This window comes from Ambystoma mexicanum, chromosome 13 (genome assembly GCF_040938575.1).
Source record: "Ambystoma mexicanum isolate Mex_15411 chromosome 13, UKY_AmexF1_1, whole genome shotgun sequence".
Taxonomy (NCBI): domain Eukaryota; kingdom Metazoa; phylum Chordata; class Amphibia; order Caudata; family Ambystomatidae; genus Ambystoma; species Ambystoma mexicanum.
In genome coordinates this window covers 609,716,801-609,727,187 of record NC_090938.1, presented here as the reverse complement: position 1 = coordinate 609,727,187, position 10,387 = coordinate 609,716,801, and the positions used below count along the sequence as shown (strand labels likewise).

At 47.5% G+C, this 10,387-nt stretch overlaps 1 protein-coding gene across 1 annotated transcript in view; it reads right to left on the bottom strand.

Annotated features, from left to right (window-relative positions):
* Window positions 1-10,387, bottom strand: part of KCNH4 (potassium voltage-gated channel subfamily H member 4) — a 976,843-nt gene that overhangs the window by 16,216 nt on the left and 950,240 nt on the right. The window lies entirely within an intron of this gene.

The following is a 10,387-nucleotide window of genomic DNA, read 5'->3' as shown; positions in this document are numbered from 1 at the left end:
ATGACACTTGCGGGATCCAGCATAGTTTGAGCTTGTTTCCACTATCCCTCCCCATGATTCTGTTGTGTGGGGGATGAGGAATGCGTGGCGATTTTAATGATGCATAAAAGGCGAGGGATTGGGGATTGTTGTTGTCATCAGATGCTGTGAGGACATTTCTCAAGGGGTCATTGAGTGGGCGTTATGCCTTCATGTGGTGCTCAAATATCAATGGCACTCTGGTCTGCAGGGATGGGGACCAGGATCAAAGGACTTGGGGCATGCAAGCCGGTTGGTGTCCTCCGAAGGGTGCGGAGGGGAGTTACCAGGTGGAATGAAGCTCCTCCGCACAAGAGTTTGGGTAACTGATGATCAAGGAGAAGGCAACTCCAGTTCTTCACAGCGGCTCTGGGGGCAACAGGAGCAGCTCAAACAGCGGCCAATGTATTCCTGTGCTCTCATGGATCATACAGTGTTATCTTCTCTTTTAATGTTTTTTTGATATTATGCTTTTTGTCGTACTAAATATGGCCTTTGTTTTCCCAAAATGTGGGTTTTGTGTAATTTGATCTAGCTTGTGGGAGGCCATTAGTATTCTGGTTGCTAAATTTCCCAAGCTCCTGTTGAGCTTGATAGAGTGTGGAGACCCCCGGCTGTGCGAGGAAATGTGACCACTTGTGTATTGATTGCCCAGCCTAAGGTGAGTGGTGCACGTAGAGGCCACCGCGGGCGAAGAGGGAATGTTTGCCCCTTTCCATTCCTCAAGAAGAGGTCCTTAAGACACGAATCCAACCAAATCCCCTGGTTAGGAACTACCCAGCTTCCCAGACACTTCATGCCTTCAGATCGCCCACCTCCTCCACTATGCACAGAATCCTGAATCACCCTAGTCAGAGTATAGTGCCCTGTTGCCATCCAGCCAAATACTGAAAGAATGCCTATCCCAACCATTGAAATATTCCTAAAGTGCCGGATCTCACAGTGGCATTCCCCAGGTACAGGGATAGTTCACAACAATCAGCGGTGAATGGTTCACTAAACCAGACAAAGCAACCAGGAAGGAAGATTTATCCAAAACTGTATCCACTGCTATTGTTTACATGATATTCAATAAGTACTATCAGCTAACTTCTAACTCAGGCCAGATAATACTGTATTTCATCTATATTATACACCCTTCTGAATGTTTCAGAGAGAACCTCGTGCAACATATGCATGTGTTCAATCAAATCATTTCAGGCATTATTTTGCAACATGTCCACACTTACAGCCTCATTACGTGAAATACCAACAAACAGTATTACTGTTACCACCACTTGGTCTGGCAGTATTACCACCGGCGGTAATACTGCAGAAATGGGCGCATTTTGACACTAAGGCAGAGGAATTACCTCTGGAATTTTGCTGGAGGTTTTCCTCCACCACACTGTCAAACCTATAATTTGGTGGTGCAGCAGTGCAGTGGTAACACATCACCACATTACTGCCAATTATTCCTGCAACGCCAAACCCGTAATGAGGCCGTTAGTGTTTCAGTACACCTGTTCCTACTAGAATCAGGAATATATATTCAGAAACTCTGAACTCACAAAGCAGATACAAGATTTCGAGATTTATTCTCTGAAGAAAAGTGGTGGGAAACCTTTTGTTTCTTTTCTGTCTTATGCCTGGCCAGATTATTGTTGGCTAGTGCCTAGAGAAATGCCCATCGGCAGATCGGCGGCCGCAAGACTTTGATACAAAAGTACCATGAAGGTGAAATGATAGATCATAAATGTGTTAATGGGGCCGGTGCCAAAATAAGGCTATAACAAGCAGCTGTCTAGCACCCTAACAGGGCAAGGACACACGCTTGGGTGCCATTTTGAACACTAAAACATCACATCTGTCCTTGCTCTAGGGAGGTGGGGGTGCCAAATGGCACTTTTTTTGGGATTGCACACATCCTTACACCAGTCATATTTATTTATTTATTTTTATTTATTTATTTATTTATTTATGTATTTATATAGCACACACAAACCCTCAGGCATTAGGGCGCTTGTGGAAACCAGTTGCATGTAGCCCGCAGGCAATCAGCTTATACATTGAGAAGCATAACAAATACAAGAGGTGGGTGCCCTCATTACGAGTTCGGAGGTAACCATGCCGCTATTGGCGGCATGGCTGCCGCCGAAAATGCGTCGGGGTCCGGGTCCTCGGAATGAGGACTTACCGGGCCATTCCGAGGTCGGAAGGCCCGGTAATTCCTCCCTCCGAGGACCCGGACCGGTTCTTCCCCATTCCCATTTCAGCCCCCATAGGGCTGAATGGGAATGGGAGAGGGAGCAAACAACGGGCCATTTCGAGTTGGCCCGTTGTTTGCTACCTCTTCCCCTCGCGGGACCCGCTCTGCACGTCTGGTGATACCAGACGTGCAGAGCGGGTCCGGCGAGGGGATCTCGGAATCGGGCGGTACAGGGTTGATGGCACCGGCACCTTTACCGGTGCCATTAACCCTGTACCGCCCGACTCGTAATGAAGGCCAGGGTGTATAATCAGAGCATACAAGTTACATAAATCAGATTTCATTGCACATGAGTTACAGAGAGGGTACAAGGGTTGAGGGGGTCAGTCACGATAGAGATTATGCAAATAGCCAGGTTTTGAGGGCTCTCGGAAAGGCCCAATAGGATTCTTCCGCTCTCAATGCCAGAGGGAGGGGGTTCCATTCTTTTGCGGCGAGGACAGGGAAGCTAGAGCCTCCAGCTCAGGTGCGCTTGAATTTTGGGTGCACCAGTCTATGAGTGTAAGGCATTCTAGTTGGCCTATCCATTTGGTGCATAACAAGTTTTTGAGCCAGATAGGGCGGGATGATTTTGAGATACATCTATGTGTGATGGTAAGTGTCTTGAATAGGATTCTTTGATGGATAGGAACCAGTTTACTGATTTCCGGGCTTCTGAAATATGTTCAGTTCTGGGCAGGTTTAAGGCAGCTGGTAGTGCATTATTTTGAATAGTCTGACGTTTTTCTATATTGTGTGAGGATGTGCCATTGGAGAGGGCGTTGCAGTAGTCCAGCTTTGCGCCTACCACCGCCCTGGCTATTGTAAGTTGGCTATCTGCTGAGAGATATGGTCTGGCAGTATTGAGGAGTTTGGTGGCGTATGCTGCTGATGAGGATATGGCATGTACTTGGCAGGAACAGGAGAGGGTAGCGTCTAAGTAGACCCCTGGGGTTTTCACTGTGGGTGAGACAGTGATCTTGATACCATCGATGTTGAAGGCTGTATAGTCCGGGTCAAGTTTTGTTAGCACAGTATGTGGCACAATTTGGAGGAGTCTGTCTTCTCGTCATAAAGTCAAAGGCCATAGGTCGCCATCCAGGCTTGGATAGTGGCATTTGGAGAGTTGAGAAGGGCGGCATCGTTGGTGTAGTCGTCTGAGAGGGAGGGGAGAATTTGGGTATCATCAGCATAGTTAGTGTAAACTATACCCTGAGCGTCTAAGAGGTCAAAGAGAGGCTTTGTGAAGAAGTTGTAAAGTGTGGTAAAGGCACATGACCCTTGGGGGACTCCGCAGTTGATAGGAGCAGGCACTGCACATGCCTTATCAGAGAATACTTTCATAACTCTGCCTTCTAGGAAGGAGGTAATCCCTGCTGCTGCTTCTGGGGAGAAGGCGGCTGCAGAAGTGAGATGGTGGCATAGTATGCTGTGGTCTACTAAGTTGAAAGCCGCGGACAGGTCTAAGAGGAGGAGTAAGGCAGGCTTGCCCTTGGCCCTGATATCATCCATTTGGTTTTTGAGATTGAGTAGTGTCGACTCCGTAAGAGGGCCGGGACGGAAACCCGATTGGCAGACACCTAGGATGTGGCTTGATTCTAGATGGCGTTGGATCTGGGCATAGGCAGCTCTATCAAGTATTTTCAGAAGGAACGGTACTGGGAGGTCCGTCTGTAGTTATTCGTTATGGCTGGGTCAAGAGAGGTTATTTTAGTAGCAGTAAGACCCGAGCTTCTTTAAGGCTGGATGGGACCTTGCCTTAGTGAAGGAGGCATTGATGAATTCTGTGATGATGGGGGCTAGTGTGTCCGCACAGTCTTTGATGAGTGAGGCTGGGCAGACATCTCCTTTGCATCTCAACGGCTTGAGGCTTTTCAAGATGTGTAGTGTGCCCTGAGTGGATATTTTATTTAAGCTGAAGCGTGGGATGTCGGGGGTGTTGAACGTGGTGGCATGGATGGCTGGAGTTTTCTGGCGGTAGTGTTTAATGTTGGATTGTTTGGAGACTATTTATTTTGTAGCATGTCAATTTTTTGCAGCCTAGCATTCTGTATGCTTGTACACCAGGTAGCGTCTTTGTTCTGGGTAGAGACTTGGGGGACTGAAGTTTCAAACTCTCTCACGATGGTGAATAACTCTTGCGTGCCTGAGTTGGCATTGGCTATTCTAGTGTTGAAGGTAGAGGCTTTAGCTGTAATGATGGCTTGTTTGTATTGTTTAGCCAGGCTAGTGAATTTCTGTTTGAGGGTGTCAGTAAGGGTGTTTTTCTAACAGGACTCTGCAGATATTTGTTTTGTCCTAAGGTCCGCCAGCTCTTGGGAGTACCAAGAGTTAGCGTGAGTTGTGGGATTCACTTCTTTTGGGACTAGAAGGGCGATAGCATTGACAGCAGCAGATAGAATGCTAGTGTAAGGATCAGCTAGGATTTGTGGATCCGGTATGTTGAGGAATTCCAATTTGAGTGGGCCAAGTAAAGGTAAAAGATTCTCTTTGGTGAGTTTCCTATAACTGTGTGCCAGTGATGGCGGTAGCCACTTTGTGGGGGGTTTAGTGTGCAGAGCAAGAGGGGTTGAGAAGGTAATTATGTGATGGTCCGACCACGGACAATGCGTGTTGGCTTTAATGGAGATATTGCAATTGAGGTCAGCTAGCCAGTCAAGAGCTTGTCCTTTGATGTGTGTGGGGTTGTTGATGCATTGACAGAAGCCTAGGGCAGAATGCGAGTTGGAGAGAGAGGAGGCAGGTAGGTCAGTGTGGTCGTTAAGTCTGAGATTAAGGTTTCCGTGGAGGGTCACTTCGGAGGAGAAATTGTGGCCGAAGGAGTTGATGGCGCCTGGTGGGCGATAGACAAAATGGATAGTAATGGTATTGGTGGGGGTGGTGGTCAGTTTTAGTGAGGTGATGTTGCAAAGTTCGTTGAGCAAAGTATTAAGTTGCCTTATTTGTATGTCATCTTTGACTATGAAAGCGGTTCCACCAACCCTAGAGTTAGGCCTATCACTCCTAAAAATGGTGTAGCCAGGGGGAATGGCTAATGATAAGGCCGGGCCTGAGGTTGTGTGTAGCCATGATTCTGTGATTGCTAGGGCATCAAGGCCGTTAACCGATAGGAGGTCATGGATGTCTAGGACGTGGGCAGGGAGTGAGCGTGCGTTGCTCAGGGCAAGGTTGAGAGCAAGTTTGGAGGGGTTTTTGCTCCCTAAATTTGTTTTGGACAAGGCCGTGGTAATGAGGGCAGTGGTGTTAGTATGCAGATTGGAAGGGGCGTGAGTTTTATTAAAAGCGTATACCCTCTTTGATGGTGTAGCTAGGGGGACAGTGCAAAAATCAGCAAATCCCCTTCCATTTGCTTGACACAAGTCGCGACCCCGGCTAGCTCAGTCAGTAGAGCATGAGACTTTTAATCTCTGGGTCATGGGTTCGAGCACCACGTTGGGTGAAATCAACTAAAATGTTCTCTCGGTAGGATAGCTCAGGGGCAACGTGCTCGCCTTGGAAGCAAGACGACGCGGAGAAACAAAGGTTTGAAACCTGGGCCCATGCTTAGAAACCTCTGGGTATTAAGCGTGTTATAAATAACATATATCATATCACCACAGACCAAGGCCTGGGTCACGCTGGGCAGGAATACAATATGCCAATATCCAGACAGGACTTAACATAAAGGTAATTTGCTAATGGCATGATTTCTGGTTCTCCAAATACAGACTGCACACCATTTCCATTTGCTAATAGTGAATTATCACTCTCCAATGGTGAGTGCACATTTTAAAGCCTGGTCCATTTCATCCCAGTGCACCTGTGAAAAAGAAGACCTGCTCTGCCTCTCACCCTCCTAATCAGGTCACACAGAGTATGGTAATTAACTGGTAGATGTAAGGATTTTCTTTGTTTTCAAGGTGACCAATGGCTGAATGTGTCGGCCCTGTGTTACGTGTAATCTTGCCCATATACACCCTCTTGCTCCCTTTTTGGCTTGTTGACCTACTTAGATTGAAAGTAAAAAGTGTTGGATGGAAGGCTTGAATTAATCAAAACTACTGACATTGCTCTGGCTAGCCTCACATGCCATGTTGTTTAGATCATGTGTCTGTTACCATAGCCACGTGCCAATTAGTCCTGGTCCTACCACCAATGAACTAGGTACCCCTTCTCTAAATACAAACAAAATGGAAATAATACGGTCCAAATCCTAATTGCCCGATTCTCTACTGTTCCAATGGTCACAGTCCTTTGGCATCTGCCCAATGACAACAGTACATCATCTAAGCATCATCTAGGGCAAGGCACAGTGACTGGACCTGCTGTGGCTTTGCTACCACTTTTCCCTTACATGCGGGACCTGCTGGCCATGACCACATAGCATAGTTCAGGTCACCATACCTGCAGTGCCCAATGGGCATGGCCTGTGTTCATGCCCAGCAGCACATAACCCTCCTACATGAAAGGCATGCTCCATATGCCCAACAAACACTATTCGCTTGGCATGGCCTCTCTTGATCCCACAGAGCCAGCGCCCTTACCGGCAGTGCCCAGTGCACATGGCCCTGTAGCTAGGCCCACCGCAAACTGCGCCCACGGCATGCCCTTCAGCCATGCCTCATTTACAGTGGCTTTACATGCCAACTTTTAACAACAAATGTTTATTTTAAGCCCTTCACCCAATCTAACATTGCCTCCTCCCCCCTCCCGTGCCTTCCCTGGGGTGGAACTTAATTTAACTTTAGATACTAGTTTCAAGTAGGCTGTATATTCACGCTGTTCCATTCAATGGGGCCAAAGATATACACCTTCCAAAATTCCCGCCCGTGTCCTCCTCTGGTCCAGTTCAGATGGCATCGCCCTGCCAGATTCTATGTTCATTCACCCCCATTTTATTTTGTGGTGGTATTTACCAAACTTTTTTGGCCGAAAAAAACACATCAGAATTTTTATTTTTTATGCGTGGTTTCCCCCCCAAATCCCGCTGCCCTCTTATTTATTCCCTTTCCTCCCACTGCCCTACCCACTTATATACCCTCCCCTATATTTTTCAATCTGTTTTTTCAGCCAAAAATGTTGAGCAAAAAGCGCTGCATGCGTCCCGTTGTAGGAAGGAAAATCCTCTTCCCTTTCCATGGCAGCCATGGCAGTCGTGAAAGGTGCGGCTGCGAGGGCCGCCGCAGTGGAAATAAGGTAATCGGTGGGGGTTAATAAAGATAGAAAAAGGGGGACGGAGGGTGGGGGGAGATGGCTGCGGGGGACCTGGCCATCATGCAGCTTGAAACACGGGTTACACCGGCGGTTAAGGCCCGCGTTCCTAGCCAACTGATTGGCTGGCTCCCTCGCCCAGGGTGCTAAGGTTCCTTTAAAATGCACACAGTTCACAAACTTTGTGAATCTAAGATTGCTGCCTGAATCAAACGTGTCATCCTGCATTCACCAATCACTGCAGTGGGCTCTGATCTGGATACCTTTGAAACTGTTCCAGAACCTAATACTTGGCTGCGAAGCCAGCTATGGAGCCAAGCTTTTGGTAAATCCGTCCATGTTTGCGTGACTTGAAAAGAAAAACTCTCTGTAGCACTATGGATGGGATTTGTATTCAGTCCATACCCTGCACCCACTCCCCCAATCCGCACAGATAAACCTCTGTCCCACCGTGCACAAGACACACACCACCCAATGCACAAAAGGTCGCTTCACAGTCACAAATTCAGCAATAATCACGGTTTGAGAGTAATAAAGCTTCTTCCCTACTGGGGATTTGAACCCGGGTCGTGTGGGTAACACTCCAGTGGCCCGCCATGTTGAACTATCTTGCAGATGGAGGGTTGCTGTTGTTTCTTTGTATAAACGCCCTGGGAATGAACCGCTCGTTGTCAAGCAGTCGCAACGCCCTGCTGTCAGCACTGATGCTTGCCTTTTGCAGATACTCATGGATTGCTGCAAACCCAGTGTCAAGCCTGTACAGGTGATGCGCAGGGGTGTGGGGCTAGAGCCCTAGGCTTGTCCCTTAAGAAGTGGGATGGTGGAGGATTGGAAAGGGGGACTCTGGTTAAAGCTGCATGCTGTGAGGGACAATGACCAATCAATGAGCTGCATGCTGTGAGGGACAATGACCAATCAATGAGCTGCATGCTGTGAGGGACAATGACCAATCAATGAGCTGCATGCTGTGAGGGACAATGACCAATCAATGAGCTGCATGCTGTGAGGGGCAATGACCAATCAATGGCTGCTATTTAAATGCTGCATTTTCTTTCGTTCTGCTCTCATCTGTCTTAATAGTACTGTAACTAAAGCAGTGTGGGGTGCAGTGGATGGTGTGGTGTTTGCATTGTGGGGATTTGAGAATGGGGTCGCTGGGAAGCGGGGCGTGGGGGCACTGGTGCTGGAGTAGAAGAGGGCGGCGCAGGGGACCACAGTTCCTCTACTTCGACCACTGGTAAGGGGTCTTTGATGTCAGACGCTCTAGGACATGAGTCTACATGTACGTTTTAGTTCACCAGATGTTTTCGACAACAACCAGATGTTTTAGACACCTTAGACATACCTTCCGGCCGGACCATGTCTTCCTCTACTGCGCTTACTAGTTTGTTGATTGTGCAGTACTGCACTTAGGCAGGCCTTGCCGCCACTTCTGTAATTGTTCCATGTCTGTGTTACAACCAGCGCCCAGATACCCCTGGGTGGTTCGGAGCGCTTTACACATGTCCAATGAATAAATAAATAAATAAATAAATAAACTCCCATCAGCCCTGGCCAGCGTGGCCAATGGTGACGGATCATCAGAGTTGTAGTCCAAAATACACTGACGGACACAGGGTGCAGACCCCTGTTCTAGAAGATGTGCAAGAGCCCCTCAGACTGGTAAGATATCGTAATCCCTTCTAGTGTGCCCTAGTAGAAAAACGAGACAGAATCTCAGAGGCCACTCAGGGAAAGTGGGTCACCGCATCAATTCTGGCTTATGTTTATCTGGGTGACCTACATCTCCACAGGGTTTCATATCTGACAAATCATAATTCCCTTTCCTAGTGCCCAAAAATAGAAAAACATGTTCATGGTTTTACTTCTGCTCGTTTGCATTAAACCAAGGACACCCCCTTCCATGCATTTGTGTTGCAGGTTAAGCAGGCGTGTTGTGACGGGCTTTTGGCAGGGGGCTTGGGGTACTCATACATCAATTTGAACTGTGACCCTACTCACCTCCAGCTGCTGGGCTCAGGGCTGATGGTGACACTACAATCAAGGAGGCCAGATTCTGTCAAGAGGTCCAGGAAAGGCACACACTCTTTTTAATTTTAGCTATCAAGTGGCGCTGGGGTCCGCCCTATATAACCTGAAAGGATTGCACAGGGGTACAGCTGGGAGGTAGATGGGATGCGAGGAGGGACACACAGCCTGTGGGGGGTGTTTGGTTATTTATTCACCCATTGACCACCCATAAGGCCATTCCCATTCACTACCTGATCCTCCCCACCCAAAACCCATCCTCTTGGTATTTATATGAGCTAACTCTGTCATACAATAACATCAAACTGTGGGCCTCATTACAAGTTTGGCAGTATTCTGGTGGTAAATCTGCCAGAATACCGCCAAACGGAATTACTACCACTTGGTCTGGCAGATTTACCGCTGGATTACAAGTGACGGAAGGCCGTATAAATCCCAATTTTTTGGAGTCCTTAGGATTTCAATGGAATTACCACTGTGGTAATTCCGCTGCCAGTAATTCTGCCGATTTTTTGACAGTAAAGCCGCACATTTTCCTCCAGCCTTTTGCTGGAGGAAAATCCTCTGCCTCAGTGACAAACCAGTAGTACGGCAGTGCAGTAAAATAGCGGTAATGGAATTATTGCCACATTACCTCTGTTTTTTACCACACTGTCGTACTTGTAACAAGGCCCTTTCGGCTGTGCATCGTCTGGCACTGTTATTTCTAAGCATTATTCTCAGAATTAATGTCTTAATTGCAGCTATAAATTAGCTACCAGGGTAATAAAAAGCTCTTAACCAAGTGCGGCTTTAGCGGCTTAATTCATATGAAGCATGCATGTTCTCACATTTGTCCTTTGCACTAAATTCATGTTAAAGCATGTATTGGCAAACCAAAAGTTTTAGATTGTGTATAGTTATTAAGTAGGCATTTTCCAGGCA